Consider the following 21,610-nt stretch of genomic DNA (forward strand, 5'->3'; position numbering starts at 1 on the left):
TATAGAAATGAGGTTAAGAAGTGAGTGGTGGAAGAGATCACAATATACTAACATTCTTAAATGTCAGTTGGCTAGACTCCAACTGATAGTTATTTTAGAAAAAGTAACTTTCCTTATTCTTTCTTCAGGTACTATAAGCTACACTCAAATATGTTTGAATGCCTTCTTGCATTTTGGAACAGCCTAAGAGTCACTCATGGAACCTTCTTAGGTCATTTTTATGAAAGCTGTTGGGTTTCTCAAGGTTCGCTTTAACTCAAAATTCAATAATTTCATGAGATCACTTGTTACTAGCTGGTTGGTATTAGCAGTTGCACAGATAAACTCCTATTCCATCACTTCTTGACTATGGTTGGGATGTATGATTTTCAGGTGGCATTTCTTTAATTACCCTGTGGATTGCTTGTTGCAATTTGACCCAACTACATGTCTTTTTTTCTATTAGAAAATTAATTCTAATGTTTATATATAATGCTTTACTATGTACTTTTAATATGTATTTTAAAACAAGATAACGTACATCTGTTCTTTCTACCAATTTAACAGATTTGCATTTTATAAACATTTATACATATTTCCTTGGGGAAATGACCTGTATATCAGAAATATAGATCTGTTTGTGAGAAAAAAATTATTTAAGCTTATATGTCATTTTCAGAAGTACTCTAAAATTGCCTTTTTAATTTGTGAGGAACTTTCTCAAATATGACCTTTCTAGTGCTGAATGAAAAGTCATTTCCTGAAAATGACTCCCCAAAGAGCTGGAGATTAAATTGTTGTGGCCCCCAACATCATAAAAGTGAGATCCTTGTCTTGGAAACTAAACAGACTAAACCTTTTTTTAAGAAACCTTTTCTTTTAGGTTTAGGGATACATGTGCAGGTTCGTCATGTAGGTAAACTGCCTGTCGCCAGGGCTTGGTGTACAGATTATTTAGTTACCCGGGTAATAAGCATAGTACCTGATACCTAGTTTTTTTCTGCTCCTTTCCCTCCTCACACCTTCCACCCTCAAGTGGGCCCGGGTGTTTGTTGTTTCTCTCTATGTGACCATGTGTTCTCATCATTTAGCTTCTACTTGTAAGTGAGAACAGGCGGTATTTGGTTCTCTGATAAACTAAATATATCTTACAAAATGTATTGAGATGTCCCTAAGAGTCCCTCTCCCCTGCAGGGTTCGGTATCATAGGATTCTGCACTCAACTTCATACATAAAGCAAGGACTTAAGGAGAGCTTCTCCAATACCACCTTTTGCACCATCGCTTTCTATTTAGAGATGACAGAGGCAGTATTTTAACAAGATTAAAGTTTTAATAGCTTTATTTTAAAAGTTCTTGTTTTTCCACAATATCACAACTGTTTTCATTTTTCATCTACCTGTTCGTTGTTTGTCCGTTTGCCTAGTCGTTTTTATCGTTGTAATCACGACATCCTGTCTCATGAGGTCTGTTTGTTTCCACTTTACATAAACTTTTCAAAATGACGGTTATTTCGTACTCGCTCTCGCCCGAACGCAGACTGGAGGACCCACGAAGAGCAATCGACCCGAAGGAAAAGTACGATTCAGGCCCGGCCTGCCTCGGCTCCACCTCCCCCGGGCCCCTCTCCCAAGGTCTTGGCCGCCGGACCCCGCCTTCTAGGCCCCGCCTCTCAGGGCCCCGCCCCACTTTACCCCTGGCCCCGCCCCGGCCCGTCGCCATGTTGTTCCCTCCGCGCCGGACGGAGGCAGCTGGAGCTGGAACCTGGCTGCGCTACCGCCGCCGCCTCCTGCTCTGCGGGTCCCCGACCCTCTCTCTGTCTTCATAGCACCCAGACGGGCCGGCCCAGAGCTCTCGGGCAGTCTTTCGTGTGTCCGCGAGGTGAGCGGGACTCGGGACTCCTTCGGGGCCCGGCGGGCGCACGGGTGTCGGGGTCTGAGGGGGCGGCTCGGGCCTCGGTCAGCTGGGGCAGGGTGCGGTGCGCGCGGGGCTAGCGCGGGTCACAAGGCCGCCGTGGGAGAGAGGACGGCTGGTTGTCTCCCTGCCTGCTGTCTGACATAGGAGGAAAGACGGGTCCCAACATCCCTGGGGAGAGGAACACACATGGAAACACAACACGCACGGGGACGCACACAAACACTGGAGAGGGAGGTACAAAAGCCCGGACACCCGCGCACATACACACGGAGAAATGCACCCAGTCACCTGGGAACACACGTACACACCAGCCTTTCCCTGGCCACTCCGGGACACACATCCACACACTCCAAACCAAACGCTACATCCGAATAATTAATGTAGGGAAAACAAAGGCGCTCCCACGACTTGATTTTGGCGATCTCTGAAGTTCAGCCTAGCAGAAAGTGACTGTTCGATGTCTTAGGACCACTCGGGTGAGGAATTCGGAAAGTAAAGCCAATCTTAGAGGCTGCAGGCGGTTTGGGGGCATTATCTGATTCAGACGCTGGCTAATGTTTCACAATTGCGTTCCCTTTTTTCTTCCAACTTAGTCAAAAGGCAAGATGAAAATTTTAAGTGCTGAACAAATAGTTGGTGGACGTATTGCCTTTTTTTTTTTTTTGGTTAGGGATGACACATCTCGTGACTACAGTTCTTTTGAGGAATAACTTTTCTGCTAGTTTCCAAATCGCCATGTGACCACAATCTTTTCATAGGATTTTAGCATCCTGCTAAAAATCAATGGGCAGAATTTGATTGCTTTTTTAAAAAAAAATGTGTTTGTCCTTCGGTCTCTGACACCGTTGTAATGGAAAATCCCTGCATTGCCTGTGCTCTCAGAAGCTGTCCGGTGGAGTACAACCAGAGATTAAGGAACCCAGAGCGATTCAGTTAGGAACTTTTAAGAAGCCAGCCTTTAGTTTTTCCTTTAGAAGATTATGACGTTGTCATGATTGCTTCTCTAGAACTGTAGTATGTTGTTTGGATTCTTAAATCTAAGACCATGTAGTCTGGTACTTTTAGTATTTTTGTGTCTGCTGGAGTAAATTCCTCGTTTATACTCAAAAGTTTGTCTTTTGGAGACTTTTAGGATCTGGGCATATTTTTTGTTTATTATTTGGAATGTTCGAGTCTAAGTAGAACATAATTGGCTTTGACTCCAAGCCACATTCTTAGAGATAAGGGAAATACCTGAGTGCTATCACCGCTTTCCCAACCTCTCTCATCTCTTTTTGTCTCTATCAACCATTTCTTCTGACTAGACTGCAGTACTCTGGAGGCCTAAAGATAAGATCCTTGAATTCTAGAAATTATTTCTTTTAACCTCCCCTCATTTCTGACCATTTATTGGACACTCACTCTGGTGGTGACTATTCTGTGCGTGTAAATCCTGTACATACATCATTTCATTTAATTTTCGTAGCATTTCTTCAGTAAGAGCTCCATGTTACAGTTGAGGAATGTGGGGGGGCATAGGCAGATTCAGTCTGTTTTCCAAGCTGACCCAGGTTGTGATGGGGTGGAGCTGGAATTCAAAGCAGGTCTGGGTAATTTTAGAGTCGGAGTTCTCAACTGGAAGAGAGGACAATTTTGTCCTCCTGGGACGCATTTGGCAACACCTGGAGGCATTTTTGGTTCACACCTGGGGGCAGGGAAGGTGCTGCTGACCTCTTGTGGGTAGAGGCCAGATATGCTGCTAAACATTCTTTTTTATTTTTATTTTTGTTATTTAATTTTTAATTTTTGCTGCTAAACATTTTATAACCTGCAGGACAGCCCCCCACAGTTGTCTAGCCCAAAATGTCACTAGTGCGAGGGTCGAGAAACCCTGCTTTACAGCTGTCCCAGTAACCCCAGAGCTTACATTTCAGCTGTGTTTGTAGTTTTTCAAATGCAATGTCATTTTCCTATTTGGGATACCTCATCATTTTAAGTGAGCAGGGGAAAATTCTCTATACTGAGAAGCATATTCATTTGAAAGATTAAAGAGTGAGCAAATAATTTCTGGTAGCAGAATTTGTTTTTTTGCTTTAAGGCAAAAATGACAAAAAGAACTTAAGAGCTATTCAGAGCCATTAAAGTGGACTTAGAAAGTTTAGATTCTGCATTATTTCAGTGGTCTCAGCAGCCTGTGGGGCACTCATACAAAGAGGTGCTGATGAGAAGGGCGGTAGGGAGTCCCAACCTTCCTGAAGCTTACAATCCAATCACAGTCCTAAGCTTAGGTTCTGACAGCATCCCAGAATGGAATTTATTGCCTGGCCTACTCAAGGACAGGGGCCAGGTGTTCATTAAAAAAGCAAAACAGGCTGAGTGTGGTATCTCATGTCTGTAATCTCAGCACTTTGGGAGACCCACACAGGAGGATCACTTGAGCCCAGAAGTTTGAGAACAGCCTGGGCAATATAGTGAGAACCCCATCTCTACTAAAAATAATTTTTAAAAATTAGTCTAGATGAGTGTGGTGGTGCATGTCTCAGATACTCTGGAGGCTGGCAAGAGGACGACTTGAGCTCTGGAGTTCAAGGCTGCAGTGAGTCATGATTGCACCACTGCATTCCAGCCTGGTCAATAATAAGACCTTGTCGCTAAAAAAAAATATATATATATATATATATATATATATATATATATATATATATATATATAATAAAAACAGCTTCACACTCCTCACAGAAGGCACAGAAGTACCTGTGTCATGATGTTTACTGTGGGCAGACTTAGATGAAATGGGGAAAACTTGATGTGTTCGTTATAGTTTTGTATGGTTAACCACGTGTGAATATTTACAAGAATCAAGTTGAGAAGTCATTCTTGTTGAGCATAAAATTCGTCCTTAAATTTCACCCCACTAGACAAATAGTTATGCCTGCATTTTGTCACTGGAATTGAGAAATAAATGATGCATTTTATAATGGCTTTTCCATAACTTTCTGGTGTTTTCCAGTCTTTTTTTTTTCATGCCTACCTAAGATCAGGCCTTTCAAAATATATGCTGCTTCATTCTGTTGACAGAATTAACTGTTAGGTGAACTTTGGGAGAGAGTGGTTGATTGGAGCAGTCAAAAAGGATCTCATCTCTTTTTAGGCTTCACTTTGAGTGTGTTATTAACGCAATCAATATGGCGTCTTTTTGTTGGTAGCTTTGGCTTTTGACTTATGTCAAGACACAGCATGTTCTTTGCTGATGAATAGATTTCAACTCCTGCCTGTTATCAGGAGTTGTCTACTATGGGGTAGGGAGGATGTTGAGTCACACATCAAAATGATTGCTAGTGCATATGCATGGAGTCTAATAAAAGTGATGTGTTTTTTCTGGGAAGGGTCTAGAGAAATTCATGCTGGAATTGTCTTGTTTGATCATTAATTGGCTTGTTCCTCTGGCCAACTTAGGTCACCACATTTCTTCTTGGGTAAAATGAGATGGTTGTGCTTTATAATCTCTGAGATTATATGACACTAAGTAGACACAGCAAATTATTAGCTTCCAAGTAGTACTGCCCAGGCAATTTGTTGCTTAAGCAGCAGGGGGAAGTAAGCCAAATGGAAGTGTGTGTGTGTTTGGGCAACGCACCCAACTTGAAAGCTGTGTAGATAATAAATTCATTAGTCAAAACCAAGCATAAGAGAATAGGATTTGTGACTAAGTAGGCCTTCAACAGAGAACATTTACTAAGGACTTTTTTGTAGAGGAGTGAGGATGAACTCAAAAAATGTCTCAGTGAGTTTGGTGGAAAGGTATGATGCAATTGGAAGGCGAGGATGTCTGAGGGAGGAGACCTGGAGCCACCTAGATGTGTAGGCAGATGGGATGGAGGTCAGAGGCGGTCCCAGGCCATGTTACCAGAGAGCCCAGGGGTGCCAGGGCTAGTTAGATAACTTGGAGGAGAAATCTCTGTTTCTCAACATGACACTGGATACTGTGCATGTTGTGAAGCTCTGTGCTCTGGATATTTTCCACATTCTGGATTTTTCCAATCCTTTTTATTAATTTTTGCCCATGGTGAGTTCAGGTGTTAGAACACTGTTGCTTATTATGAACACGGTGAGGATGACTAGATGTAAATGAATGTAAGGTAACAGCTAGATCTGCATGAGGTGGAGAGAGACTGGGTGTATATTTTGGAAAAAACATGCAGCGGTGAAATAGGCTGTGCAGGCTTCACATTCTGGCTGCACGAAAGCTCATTGCATTCTCCAGGAGCTCTCTGGAAGTCTGTGGACACAGACTCCACTTTTGTCTTAGACCTGACTGGTGCTAATGTATCCTGTTGTTTGACAGGAGATGGAGAAACACTATAGAACAACTGGATACATTCATTTCATTACCACAATCTTTATCCAAGTGTGACAGATAGCAAAACAGTATAAAGGAGTTGAACTAACTACTGTATTTTAATTCCAAGTTTGCGTTAATTGGATTAGATTTTTGGGTACAGAATCTAAGGTAATTTCCAAAAGGTTAGTTCCCATAAGACTGTCTATGTTCTCAGTGTTAGAAAAACCTGGGGAAGAAAAAGCCTTACAGACTCCTGTTTCTAGAACTTTCTGTGCAGAACTCTAACAGATAGAAGTGTTTATGCAGCTAGGTGACTGTTCTGGACTGTGCAGTTTCACACCTGTGTATTTGATCAGATGTACATACCTGGAAATACTTACATAATGTGGTTGGAAGTCAGATGAGAACTGCCTGAGGACTACCCATTGGTGAATGCAGAATGGTCCTTGGAATGAGTGCTAGTATTCTTAAATAAAATTTAAAAATAATTGTTTGGGAGCAAACAGCTGCCACCCTCATAATCCACTTTAGTTTGTGCCCAGGACTTGATTTCTATCACAGCAGTCCTGGAAAACCTAGCTTCATGAAGATACAATGCCATCGAAAGGAATGCAGCGCAATCTAACTCCCCTCCAGTGTGGTGCCCTCCAAATGTCAAGTATCTGTGTTTTCCTCAGAAATTTAAACTAGCCTGCCCTGCCCCTGTAAATTTGCCATGATGCTTTGGGGCACGTCAGCACGCAGTTTGGGAACCTTAAGATTAGAAGTTGGTATTATTGGCTCTAGTTTATGGACTACAAGGTTTAGCGGGAGGAGAAAAGGCATCAAAGTCTGTTTTTAATTCTCTATTCTCCCTTTCAGTATCTGTAAGTTTTTCCCCTGGGCCCCTCATTTCCCCCAGATCTTTGCAGTTTTGGGATGCTACCCTTTAGTTGCTAAGCTGAGGGGAGGGGCAGACAGAGAAAGGGGATTGCAGTTCAGGTTTCCTGTGCAGGCCGTCCCTCCATCTCCACTTCCCTTTGTGTTTTCTCCCCATTTTTTTGCTGTGTGCAATTCTTTAGCAAGTGGGTCTGCTAGGGTGGCACAAGGATGTGGGTTATGGAATCTACGGCTTCCATTGTCTCTTCCCTCTGTCACTCCCGGACCATTTGCTTTCCATGGTCTAAATTTTGTTGCCGTCTTGCATCTATAATTGTTCTTTCTTGGTGTCCTTTTTGGATTTATACCTTATATAGACCTTTTCTGTCACTGGGTGGGAGTGAAGATAACACATACTTGACCTGCCCTATTTAATTAGACCTGGGAAGTTATTTCATCTTTGTGGACTTCTGTTTATTGATCTATAAAACATAGATGATAGTGTCCAACTTGCAGGTGATTTTAACAAATGCCTGGTACCTAGTAGATATTGAGTTAATAGTGACTGCTAATATAATTACAGCCATAGCGTTTATTATTTGAGCAAGCAAGGCAATGGCAGTAGGTAGTGCGAAAAGTGGACACATTTCATGTGTGGCTGATTGAAGTGGGTAAGAGAAAAGAAGAAAGAGATTTTCGAAATGGAGAAAATAATTAGCTCGGTTTTAGATATGTTGAATTTGAACTACCATCAGGGTACCAGATGAATATATTGTACAAGGGGTTTCAAATTCTTTTGGAGGTGGACTTTAGGAATCACTGATTTTTTTTTTTTTTTTTTTTTTTTTTTTGAGACAGAGTCTCACTCTATTGCCCAGGCTGGAGTGTAGTGGCACGATCTCGGCTCACTGCAACCTTTGCCTCCCAGGTTCTAGCAGTTCTCTGCCTCAGCCTCCCAACTAGCTGGGATTACAGGTGCCCACCACTATGTCCAGCTAATTTTGTATTTTTAGTAGACATGGGGTTTCACCATGTTGGCCAGGCTGGTCTCGAACTCCTGACCTCATGATCCACCCGCCTCGGCCTCCCAAAGTGCTGGGATTACGGGCATGAGGCACCATGCCAGTCCGGAATCATGGATTTTTATCACCCAAGGAGATATCTGGAAACAGGTAAGGGTTTCAATCTTGTGAAATAGCTTCATGAAGAGCTTATCAGGAAAAGGAGCTGTCTAGGTTGAAGAAAGCTAAGGAGCCAAGGAGGAGAGAAAGCAGAACTTATTATCAGTGGTTTTGTGGACAATTAGGAAATGTTCTCAAGAGGATCACTGCCAGGCTGTTTGGACCTGTTAGAGGCAGTAATGGGTATAGTGAGTCTTGGCTCAGACTTGAAGGTCTCTGCTGTGCCTCTAGCTAGATTTGTGATCCTCTGTAAGACACTTTCCTAATTAGGCCTGTGTTTCCTTATTTGCTTTTAAAAAACACTTGAGGCAAGGCTCAGTGGCTCACACCTGTAATTCCAGCACTTTGGGAAGCCAAGAAAGAAGGCTTGCTTGAGCCCAGGAGTTCAAGACCAACCTGGGCAAGAGGGTGAGACCTTGTCTCTACAAAAAAACAAAAAAACAAATTAAGCCTGGTGCCGTGGCTCACGCCTGTAATCCCAGCACTTTGGGAGGCTGAGGCAGGTGGATCACAAGGTCAGGAATTTGAGACCATCCTAGCCAAAATTGTGAAACCCTATCTCTACTAAAAATACAAAAAAATTAGCTGGGCATGTTGGTGCATGCCTGTAATCCCAGCCACTGAGGAGGCTATGGCAGGACAATTGCTTGAACCTGGGAGGCGGTGGTTGCAGTGAGCTGAGATCACACCACTGCACTTCAGCCTGGGTGACACAGCGAGACTCCATCTCAAAAAACAAAACCAAAAAATGCCAGGCTTGGTGTAATGCTCCTGTAGTTCCATCTCCTCTGGAGGCTGAAGTGGGAGGATCACTTGAGCCTGGGAGTTTGAGGCTGTAGTGAGCTATGATCATGCCACTGCACTCCAGCCTGGGTGGTAGAGAGAAACACTCTCTCTCTTTCTCTCTCTCTCAATCTCTCTCTCTATATATATCTCTCTCTATATATAGATATAGATACATATAGGTATATATAGATATAGATATAGACAAGACCAGAACAGACCAGACTGGGTACCCTTCCAAGATTTTAGTTCATGCACATCCAGACAGATGGCTACACCTGAGAGAATTCAGTCTACTAGCTGGGCCTCAGGTGGAGATGCTGGTCAAACTTGCAGGTGTTTTCTAGAAGTGTACACAATAAAGTCCTGAGAGAAGCACTTTTCCCTGTATTCACCTTGGGGTTGTGTGTGCCTTAGGACATTCAGATGAGGACTGAGAAAAAGCCATTGGATTGGCTATTAGGAGGTCTTTGGTGACTTTTGCTGACAATCAGGGGAAAGGAGAGGGTGGGAACCCTGGTGTTCTATAAGCTGAGCAGAGAGTTAATCAGGCTTGCAGGCAGATTGAGAAATTAGTAGTGATGGCAGAGTGAGGCTGGGTTTGGAAAGCTTTTTGTGAGAAAAGTCAGTTTCAACACTTCGACAGGGGCAGACCTGGGGGATCATTGACAAAGTAACAGTTAAGTTGGATAAACTGAACTTGATGAAGAGCTGCCTGCAGTGTTGAGCTGGTGACAGCTTCTCTGCAGAATGGTATTTGGGAGCCTCTAGTCTAGTTGAGTCCCATATGCCAGACATAGCTGCCCCTCTTTAAATATATCTTCTTAGGAAATCCTCACTCTTTGTAGTTAACTTCTCTAATAGTCAAGAAGTTTCCCTTTTCTGTGGCTCCATGCCTGTGGAGCCCCTCAATGAGTTTGTATAGTCTCCAAGCCCTAGCTTTGTCTGCTGTAAATTAAAGACTTTTAGTTTCTCATATAACTGGAAGGGAGGCCTCAGAACCTGTGTTTCTTTAAGTGATAGCAGAACGTTGCAGATTATTTTTGATTAGTGTTTTGCTGCTTTAATATATTTTTCTGACATATATTCCAATTCATTCCTTTCATAATTTTTCTTCCTGAAATATCTACCTGTAATTCCCCATGTTCATGACTTTTATCTATTTCTTTGCATTTTAATTCTGTCTTCCAGAGTACACTCTTTTCTTTAGTGTCAGAAAGTATTGTAAGTGCCTTTTACAGGTAAGTGCTTTATCACAGGTAGATTTATGCCTGGTTCTTACAACTTAAGGAAAACAAAAAATCAAAACATTATCCTCACTTCTCAGGATCAGCAGTTTCCCATGAGTAAGGCTGTTCACTGAACTATCACAGTTTATGATCAAAGTGTAATATTCATAAAAGTCTCATGGGTGAGGGAGAGAAAGACGAAATAGTGCTAAAGATAAAAGGTCTTGAAGGGTGTTATGAGCTACAGAAATGTATCACACATAACATACAAATGATGCAGGCATGTGGCAATCATTTCTTGGTGTCCAGACTCCTTTAAGATCTGATGAAACCTTTTTGGTTCTTTCCAGAAAAAAGCACAAGCACACAAGCTTCCACTAATGCTCTCATCCTTATTTCACATGTGATTCTAGGGTGTGTATTTTCCCCCTGAAGCTCATTGATGGATTCCCAATTAATCACGCTCTAGGCCTGCACTGTCCAACATGGTTCCCCCTAGCCTCATGTAGCAATTTATTTATTTATTTAATTTATTTTTTTTTGGAGACAGAGTTTCGCTCTTGTTACCCAGGCTGCAGTGCAATGGCACGATCTCGACTCACCGCAACCTCCGCCTCCTGGGTTCAGGCAATTCTCCTGCCTCAGCCTCCTGAGTAGCTGGGATTACAGGCATACGCCACCATGCCCAGCTAATTTTTTGTATTTTTAGTAGAGACGGGGTTTCACCTTGTTGACCAGGATGGTCTCGATCTCTTGACCTAGTGATCCACCCGTCTCGGCCTCCCAAAGTGCTGGGATTACAGGCTTGAGCCACCGCACCCGGCCTAGCAATTTAAATTAGTTAAAATTAAATGAAAAAATCAGTTCTTCAATTGGACCAGCTACTTTCCAGTGCTTGATAGCCACATGTGGTTAGTGGCTACCATATTGGACAGTGCAGATTATAGAACACTATCATCATTGCAGAAGGCTCTGTTGGATCCTGCTGCACTACAATTTCATGATGATTAAAGATTTGGTTCCATAAGTCTTTTTTTCCTTGTTTTTTTTTTTGTTTGTTTGCTTTTCCCACATTTCCTACTTCCTCCCTTCCCACTTCCCCCTCCACTGTTAGTGATTTGTTAGCATACCTCTCTAGCTCCTTGTGGAGCCCCTCAGTGAGTTGGTATAGTTCTCAAACCCTAGCGTTGTCTGCTGTAAATTAAAGACATTTGGGTTCTTATCTAACTGGAAGGGAGGCCTCAGTTCTACAGAGGTGCCTTGTTTTAAGAAAAAAGTTAACATATTTTTTTTCTTTTTTGAGATGGAGTCTGGCTCTGTTGCCCAGGCTGGAGTGCAGTGGTGTGATCTCGGCTCACTGCAACCTCCGCCTTCCAGGTGCAAGCGATTCTCCTGCCTTAGCCTCCTGAGTAGCTGTGACTGCAAGTGCATGCCAGCACGCCCAGCTAATTTTTTTGTATTTTTAGTAGAGATGGGGTTTCACCATGTTGGCCAGGATGGTCTCGATCTCCTGACCTCATGATCTGGCCACCTCAGCATCTGAAGTGCTGGAATTACAGGCATCAACCACCACACCTGGCCAACATATTTCTGAAAAGTTAAATTAGAAGTTAAATTAGATGATTCATCTTCAAAAAAAGTTACTATATTAAAATGAGTTCTTTCCATAGGGGAGGTGCTCTGACATAGTGATAGTATGGTTTGATACACAGTTTTTCTCCTCTAGGTGCCTCTATTCTTGAGGTAATGCTCAGTGATTAACTAGATAGGACTAGATAATTTATTTCACCTTGGCAGATCTTGCCTCCAAGTTGGCCTATTCCTATGGCATTTTCTTTTCTTTCTTTTGCTTCTTCCTGCACAGTAAATATGGTATTTTCTGACAGTATTTTGCTTAGTTCTTATTTATTTATTTATTTTTTGGTAACTTCTTTCTGTAGAGCTAGTACCCATTAAACATGACGACTTTCCTTGATTTGCTTCTTGCTCATAGATTTCTGCAAGACAGCCAGGAAGTGTTTAGAAACAAACAGTGGAACTAATTAGGCTGTTAAGTGAGACATTCCTAAATTAAGCTATAAGGAAACAAATACAGCTTGAGTGAAAATAGAAATAATTTTGAGATTATCTGTGCTTTTGTTTCCCTGGTTTTCTTTGAACCTCATTTTCTTAAGCTATGAAGTGAAATGAAGTGATAAGTATGCATTTAAGTAGGACACTCAGGGTGAATCCAAAGGAACTTGTGAATTTGATAAAAAAAAAAAAAAAAAAAAACAAACTATTCCTAAATTTAAATCAGGAGTAATAAATTCGATTTAAATTTTTGGAGGGGGTTACAGAGTATGTGTTTTAAAATCTGAAGTTTTGAGAAGGCAATTTACAAATGATGCTCGCTGTCCTTTGGCAACTTATTAAGGAATGTAGTAGTTTTTCAGCATTTGCCAGTTCCCTGTTGCAGTCAATCAATAGTACCTATTTTAAAGTGGGATTCTCATTGGGATTGCAGGTAAGAATCAATTTTTTTGTTCCTTCCCACACATTTTAATAGACCTCAAAAATAGAATGGGGGGAGAAGTGATAGAGAAACAAAGAATTCTAAGTACAGAAAGCACAAATAGAGTAATAATACAATAATAAGACTAAAAGAGGAAGTAATATGCTCTTCATTCTCAATTTAGCATTTATTTGCACCTCACCAAATGTAGAGCATTGTATGAGAAGTGGCAGACCAGAAAAGGGACAGGTGAATGGATGGCATTAGCTGTTGTGTGTCCCTCCCAGGGAGCTGACATTGTAATTAGGAAATCGACACGTACACAACTGAAGGTGATTAGAGCACAAGTAAATGAGAGCTGTAGTAGACATGGAAATGACAATGAGTGCAAAGAAAAGAGAAAGATTAGGTTGCTGGGGTGGCCCTGGCTTCTTGCATGAGGTGATCTGGACTAGGACTCCGATGACTAAGATTTTCATAACCGCGGAAGAAGGGAGGGGCCTCCCAGGCCAAGGTAACAACCTGAGCAAAGATACGGGCAGAAAATGCCAGTGATAGGTGTGGGGATAGTGAGTAGTAGGGATATAACTGGGACAGGCTTGTAAGTGACGTTGGATAGCTCTTTGAATGCCATGCTCAAAATCTTATATAATAAAAATAATGAAGAAATAAATGACTTTAGTTATCTGTAACAATGGAGACAATTAGATCTAGGACCAATAAAAAAAGTCTAACTTCAATAACTTCAGTCCACACACACAATCATATTAGAGATTTATATTCTTTTTTTCTTTGTTTGAGACAGAGTCTCACTCTGTCACCCATGCTGGAGTACAGCAGCACAATCTCAGCTCACTGCAACCTCTCCAATGATCCTCCTGCCTCACCTTCCCAAGTAGCTGGGACTACAAGCATGTACCAGCACACCTGGCTAATTTTTGTATTTTTTGTAGAGATGGGGTTTTACCATGTTGCCCAGGTTGGTTCCTGAACTCCGGAGCTCAAGTGATCTGCCCATCTTGTCTTCCCAAAGTGCTGTGATTGCAGGCATGAGCCATCATGCCTGGCCAGCAGATTTCTATTCTTGATGCTTGGACCTTGATGCTTTCTATTCTTCCCCTTGGTTTATTGTAGTGTATGGCTTTGGAAGCCAGCAAGGAGTTGGAGAAGGCCAGAGAAAAGGGCACTACTGATACACTATTCATGAACAATTGAGAGTATAAGATCAAGTACACAATAGAAAAGTCGGAAACATAGTGTTATAAGAAGGAAAGGGTTGACATAAAATGTTCTTTTATCTTTTGAATTTTGAGGTGTCTGTTGACAATGTGGTTCATTTTTTTTTCTGGCTAGTGACCTGCTTATCCACCTTCACATTCGGATTAGTGTATGACACATACAACATATGTTGGTACCAGCACGTGGTACGAGAATCCTAAAGTAGTGTCTGTTGTACAGGTAACTGATTTATTTAAAGGAATGCTGCTGAAGGGGTAGTTGTGTAAATCTAGTTCTAGGGTCATATTTTTAATTCTTAGGAGATTTGCATATATATTTTCACATACAGTAATTTTTTTTTTCTTGGCGGGGTCTCGCTCTGTCACCCAAGCTGGAGTGCAGTGGCTCACTGCAGCCTTGACCTCCCCAGGCTCAGTTGATCTTCCTACCTCAGCCTTCCGAGTAGCTGAGACTACAGGCCAATTTTTGTATTTTTGTAGAGATGAGATTTCACCATGTAGCCCAGGCTGGTCTCAAACTCCTGGGCCCAAGTGATCTGCCTGCCTCATCCTTCCATAGTGTTGAGTTTACAGGTGTGAGCCACGGCACCTGGCCAAATTCACCCTTTTAAAGTATACAATTCATTGGTGTTTACAGTATATTCACAGAGTTGTACAACCATCATTGCTGTCTAATTCCAGAATATTTTTTATTACCACCCCCCAAAATAACTCCATACCCATTAGCAGTCACTCCTCCTTAACCTACCAACCCCAACCCCACCCCCACCCCATCGCTTGGCAATCGTGAATCTACTGTCTCCGTATTTGCCTATTCTGAACATTTTATGTAAATGGAATCATAGAGTTGGCAGCCTTTTGTTCTGACTTCCTTCACTTAGCATAATGTTTCTGAGGTTTATCTATATTACAGCATTGCATGGATGTATGCCACATTCTACTTATCCATTCAATTAACGGACTTTTTTTTCATTTTAGGGGAAGGTGGTTTGATAAATAGTATGGTTATGAATTTTTTTGGTACAATCTAAAACATTGACAATTCAGAAATGTATGGACATTTTTGTAATTGTATAGTACATGCCCACGTACTATGAGTTTTTTAGAGAGCACGTTTTATTTTTATTAGACATAGTAGGCATGTCAGCTACAGAAGTTCTTATGGTAAATGGTAGAGGCCCGCACAGGGTGGTTAGGAGTGCTGAGGATGGGGGTTCACTTGGAGAAGTCCAGTAGGTGTTCATGAGGAGGTGAGGTCTAGCTGCATCTACATGGGTGACTAGGAGTTAGACAGGTAAAGGGCCAGGGATTTGAAGGCGAACAAGGTAAAGCATGAAGTCATATAGTAAATATCTTACTGGAGGATCAAGTGTGAGGGACAACCACCCCAATTTTCAGTTGTAAGCCCAGCTGACACTGTTAGTAGTGGAGAGGGATCATGGTGCCATCCATCCCAGCTTGTCCAAGGCCTTCCTCCCCCACTCACTCACAGCCATTCTCCCATTGCATCCAGTTAGCTTTCTGGACTCCATATCTGACCAGGCCACCCACTGCTGAAGCTATTTCAGAGGCTCCCCATCATTCCTACAGGCAGAAATCCTTCCCGTGGCTTCTATACCCCTTCCTGCTCCAGGGTCTCTTCCTTCAGTCCCATCTTTGTAGCATACTCTTCACTCTCCAGCCTCCAGGTGCTCGGGCCTACCTTGAGTTCTCCCAGTTCATGCCAGGGCCAGGCTTCTTTGGCAGGGCCTTGGTATGCATTGGTTCCGCTTTCTGGTTCCTCCTCTCTCCTCCTTTCTCATAGTTTTCTCTTGCTTCTGGTGAGCTTAGCCTGTGGTCAAACCTACTTCCCCTGGGTCAAATCCTCCTCCAGTGAAATCAGACTTTGGTGAGGGCTGTGTTATCATGGCAGCACGTGGCTAAAATGATCATGGAGACATTGCTTTGGATCACATCACACTAGAAACCGATGTACAGTTTCATGAACACAGTGTAACACAGCCTGGTTTCCCTCTGGTGTTGGAAGTTACCTCTTTTTCCTTCACTGCAGCTCAGCAAGTGAAATAGTTGGCTTGTGTTACAGGATCACGTTTGCAAGTAAATTAAGGCTCCTATGTGGCTGAACTCTCGTGGACTCAGACAGCTCATAAGATACTGGCACAGGGAACCTGAGTCTGGTTGAGAGAGCCCCAGGTTTACACATTGTGCCTCCCACTCACTGAGGGAGATGGTGGGCAGAATCCCTTGCACTGTTTTAAATTGTTCTTTGATTTTTGGTGGAAAGTGAATTGTTGTACTTTATACCATATACCTCTCGTTTTGTGAGGTACAGTTGTGACTTAAATCCATTTTTATGTGGATATCACCCTCACCCAACTACAAGCTCCACAAACTTGGGACTGTGTGTATGGCTTGTATCCTCCGAGTCTAGCTTATACTAAGGCACTCACTAAATACTTGTTGAAAACTTGCTTTCCCAGTCATTCTACCAAATGGTAAACTTCTGCAAAATTTAACTCATTTCATGTAAAACATGTTTTAAATTACTTAAACTCTAATAAAACATAAACACTCATGTGTGCTTTATGCTACATATCAGTAGATTGGAGATTACTTGTTCTGTCGGGTTAACTTGTTCTTGAGCAGATTTTGAAATAAAGCAAGCAGTTGAAAGAGTCTTATCATTTGCAATTGCTTATTTTCATTGTACCTGCAACAGCAGTAGAACCTCAGAAACAGATGCAAAGGCAGTTGGGATTGACCTAGACTCGTGAGTTAAAATGCCTGGACTTTAGAGTCAGTCTGCCGTGTTCGTGTCTTACTCCCACGTTTTACTAGGTGTGTGACCTTGAGCATATATGTAATCTCTCTGAGTCAGTATCCTCATGTGTAATAGCCAGGTACTAAGAGGCTTGTAAGGAATAAACAATGTAGTTGACTGCATAACATACAGGGCTCAATGCTAGCTGCTATTGTTTCATCTTCAACCCCAAATGTCAGGATTTTGAAGAGTCTCATTTTATTATTGATTGAATTTATAAGTTAAGGACTGCTAAATGTAAGTCCCACAAAAATGCCCTTTGCTTTAAAAAGTGGTGGGTGGGGAAGGTGTTTGAAACCATTGGTTCAGACCAATAGAGGCTAGTACTTTAGCGCACAGTTCCACATAGTGATCACTGGGAAACCTTCACATTGATTTTGATCTCTAGGACTAGGATCCTTCAGCTCTCTAGTGTAGGCTTATATCATCCTCTGATTTGTTCTGCCCATTGCTCTTCCTGAAGGTGGTTTGAGACATGGCCATAAAAATAACCTGTCTGTAAAACTGCCAGTGAAGCCTTCTTCATGTATTCATTTCACAGACACTTTTGCACTCCTATAATGAGCCTGGCACTGTGATGAAATGCTTTTCCTCTGTCGTTTGAGTGCATCTTCTCAACAACCCTAGGAGGTAGGTACTGTTGTCACTGTTGTTCCCATGAGGCTTTAGGATGTTAAATAGCTCGGTCATGGGACTGTGCTCATGGCATTTGGTACCAGGAACAAGTTCTCTTTTCTGACAATGTGCTTTGATTTGCACAGAAACGAGAGTTTTCATTTTTGCCTTGGCTGCCTGAAAGCTGGGCTACCTTTAGCCTTAGCCTGACTTTTCCTTTATTACGTTGGTGCCCCTCCCTCATGTGGCCCTTTTCTGTCTTCTCTTTTGTGTTATCTTCATTTTATTCTCTGGACTGTGACTCATTGGGAGCCACCCAAAATTTGGGCAAGTTTTGAAGAATGAATGAAATATACATTTTCTCTTGATATAATTTCTTTTTTTTATTGCATTTTAGATTTTGGGGTACATATGAAGAACATGCAAGATAGCTGCATAGGTACACACGTGGCAGTGTGATTTGCTGCCTTCCTCCCCTTCACCTATATCTGGAATTTCTCCCCATGCTATCTCTCCCCAACTCCCCGCCCCGTGCTGTCCCTCCCCTATTCCCCGCAACAGACCCCAGTGTGTAGTGCTCCCCTCCCTGTGTCCATGTGTTCTCATTGTTCAATACCCGCCTATGAGTGAGAACATGCAGTATTTCATTTTCTGTTCTTGTGTCAGTTTGCTGAGAATGATGGTCTCCAGGTTCATCCATGTCCCTACAAAGGACATGAACTCATCATTTTTGATGGCTGCATAATATTCCATGGTGCATATGTGCCACATTTTCCCTGTCCAGTCTATCATTGATAGGCATTTGGGTTGATTCCAGGTCTTTGCTATTGTAAACAGTGCTGCAATGAACATTTGTGCGCATGTGTCCTTATAGCAGAACGATTTCTAATCCTTTGGATATATACCCAGTAATGGGATTGCTGGGTCAAATGAAATTTCTGTTTCTAGGTCCTTGAGGAATCGCCATACTGTCTTCCACAATGGTTGAACTAATTTACACTCCCACCAGCAGTGTAAAAGTGTTCCTATTTCTCCACATCCTCTCCAGCATCTGTTGTCTCCAGATTTTTTAATGATCGCCATTCTAACTGGTGTGAGATGGTATCTCAATGTAGTTTTGATTTGCATTTCTCTAATGACCACTGATGATGAGCATTTTTTCATATGTTTGTTGGCCTCATGTACCTCTTCTTTTGTAAAGTGTCTGTTCATATCCTTTGCCCATTTCGAATGGGCTTGTTTGTTTTTTTCTTGTAAATCTGTTTTAGTTCTTTGTAAATTCTGGATATTAGCCCTTTGACAGATGGGTACACTGCAAAATTTTTTTCCCATTCCGTTGGTTGCCAATTCTGTGCAGTTTGATTAGGTCCCATTTGTCTATTTTGGCTTTTGTTGCCAATGCTTTTGGTGTTTTGGTCATGAAGTCCTTCCCTACTCCTATGTCCTGAATGGTTTTGCCTAGATTTTCTTCTAGGGTTTTTATGGTGTTAGGTCTTATGCTTAAGTCTTTAATCCATCTGGAGTATTTTAGTGTAAGGTGTCAGGAAGGGTTCCAGTTTCTGCTTTCTGCACATAGCTAGCCAGTTTTCCCAACACCGTTTATTAAACAGGGAATCCTTTCCCCATTGCTTGTTTTTGTCAGGTTTGTCAAAGATAAGATGGTTGTAGATACGTTGTGTTGTCTCCAAGGCCTCTGTTCTGTTCCATTGGTCTATATCTCTGTTTTGGTACCAGTACCATGCTGTTTTGATTACTGTAGCCTTGTAGTACAGTTTGAAGTCCAGTAGTGTGATGCCTCCTGCTGTGTTCTTTTTGCTTAGAATTGACTTGGCTATGCAGGCTCTCTTTTGGTTCCATATGAAGTTTAAGGTGGTTTTCTCCAGTTCTTTGAAGAAGGTCATTGGTAGCCTGATGGGGATAGCATTGAATCTATAGATTACTTTCGGCAGTATGGCCATTTTCACGATATTGATTCTTCCTAACCATGAACATGGAATGTTTCTCCTTCTGTTTGTGTCCTCTCTTATTTCGCTGAGCAGTGGTTTGTAGTACTCCTTGAAGAGGTCCTTTAGGTTCCTTGTTAGTTGTATTCCTAGGTATTTTATTCTCTTTGTAGCAGTTGTGAATGGTAGTTCATTCTTGATTTGGCTCTCTTTAAGTCTGTTCTTGGTGTATAGGATTGCTTGTGATTTTCGCACATTGATTTTGTATCTGAGACTTTGCTGAAGTTGCTTATCAGTTTCAGGAGATTTTGGGCTGAGTCGATGGGGTCTTCTAGATACCCAATCACGTCGTCTGCAAATAGAGACAATTTAGATTCCTCCTTTCCTATTTGAATACCCTTTATTTCTTTTTCTTGCCTGATTGCTCTGGCTAGAACTTCCAGTACTACATTGAATAGGAGTGGTGAGAGAGGACATCCTTGTCTAGTGCCAGATTTCAAAGGGAATGCTTCCAGTTTTTGCCCATTCAGTATGATATTGGCTGTTGGTTTGTCGTAAATAGCTTTTATTATTTTGAGATTCGTTCCATCAATACCTAGTTTATTGAGGGTTTTTAGCATAAAGGGCTGTTGAATTTTGTCAAAGCCCTTCTCTTCATCAATTGAGATAATCATGTGGTTTTTGTCTTTGGTTCTGTTTATGTGGTGAATTACATTTATAGACTTGCGTGTGTTCAACCAGCCTTGCATCCCCGGGATGAATTTTACTTGATCATGGTAGATATGCTTTTTGATGTGCTGTTGCAATCGGCTTGCCAGTATTTTATTGAAGATTTTTGCATCTATGTTCATCATGGATATTGGCCTGAAGTTTTCTTTTCTTGTTGAGTCTCTGCTGGGTTTTGGTATCAGGATGACGTTGGTCTCATAAAATGATTTGGGAAGGATTCCCTCTTTTTGGATTATTTGGAATAGTTTCAGAAGGAATGGTACCAGCTCCTCTTTGTATGTCTGGTAGAAATTGGCTGTGAACCCATCTGGACCTGGGCTTTTTTTGTGTGGTAGGCTCTTAATTGCTGCCTCAACTTCAGATCTTGTTATTGGTCTATTCAGGGTTTCAACTTCTTCCTGATTTAGGCTTGGTAAGAGGCAAGTGTCCAGGAACTTATCCATTTCTTCCAGGTTTACTAGTTTATGTGCATAGAGTTGTTTGTAATAATCTCTGATGATGGTTTGAATTTCTGTGGAATCTGTGGTGATTTCCCCTTTATCATTTTTTATTGCATCTATTTGGTTATTCTCTCTTTTATTAATCTGGCTAGTGGTCTGTCTATTTTGTTGATCTTTTCGAAAAACCAGCTCCTGGGTTTATTGATTTTTTTGAAGGGTTTTTTGTGTCTCTATCTCCTTCAGTTCTGCTCTGACCTTAGTTATTTCTTGTCTTCTGCTAGGCTTTGAGTTTTTTTGATCTTGCTCCTCTAGCTCTTTCGATTTTGACAATAGGGTGTCAATTTTGGATCTCTCCTTGCTTCTCATGTGGGCACTTACTGCTATATATTTTTCCTCTAGAGACTGCTTTAAATGTGTCCCAGAGATTCTGGTATGTTGGGTCTTCAGTCTCGTTGGTTTCGAAGAACATCTTTATTTCTGCCTTCCTTTCATTGTTTATCCATTCAACATTCTAGAGCCAGTTGTTCAGTTTCCATGAAGCTGTGTGGTTCTGAGTTAGTTTCTGAATTCTGAGTTCTAACTTAATTGCACTGGTCTGAGAGACTGTTTGTTATGATTTCTGTTCTTTTGCATTTGCTGAGGAGTGATTTACTTCCAATTATGTGGTCAATTTTAGAGTAGGTGTGATGTGGTGCTGAGAAGAATGTATATTCTGTGGATTTGGGGTGGAGAGTTCTGTATATTTCTATTAGGTTTGCTTGTTCCAGGTCTGAGTTCAAGTCCTGGATATCCTTGTTAATTTTCTGTCTGGTTGATCTGTCTAATATTGACAGTGGAGTGTTAAAGTCTCCCACTATTATTGTGTGGGAGTCTAAGTCTCTTTGTAAGTCATTAAGAACTTGCCTCATGTATCTGGGTGCTCCTGTATTGGGTGCGTATATATTTAGGATCCTTAAATCATCTTATTGCATCGATCCTTTTACCAGTATGTAATGTCCTTCTTTGTCTCTTTTGATCTTTGTTGCTTTAAAGTCTATTTTATCAGAGACGAGAATTGCAACTC

General features: G+C 41.7%; 1 protein-coding gene across 1 annotated transcript in view; it reads left to right on the forward strand.

Moving 5' to 3' along the window:
- Positions 1-1,695: 1,695 nt before the first annotated feature.
- RAB9A (RAB9A, member RAS oncogene family) overlaps positions 1,696-21,610 on the forward strand; it is a 28,568-nt gene continuing 8,653 nt past the window's right edge. Inside the window, exon 1 of the mRNA XM_002762627.8 lies at positions 1,696-1,859. The gene's annotated coding sequence lies outside the window, so the exon portion shown is untranslated. The remainder of the gene's footprint in view (positions 1,860-21,610) is intronic.

The sequence above is a fragment of the Callithrix jacchus genome, chromosome X (assembly GCF_049354715.1).
Source record: "Callithrix jacchus isolate 240 chromosome X, calJac240_pri, whole genome shotgun sequence".
Taxonomy (NCBI): Eukaryota; Metazoa; Chordata; class Mammalia; order Primates; family Cebidae; genus Callithrix; species Callithrix jacchus.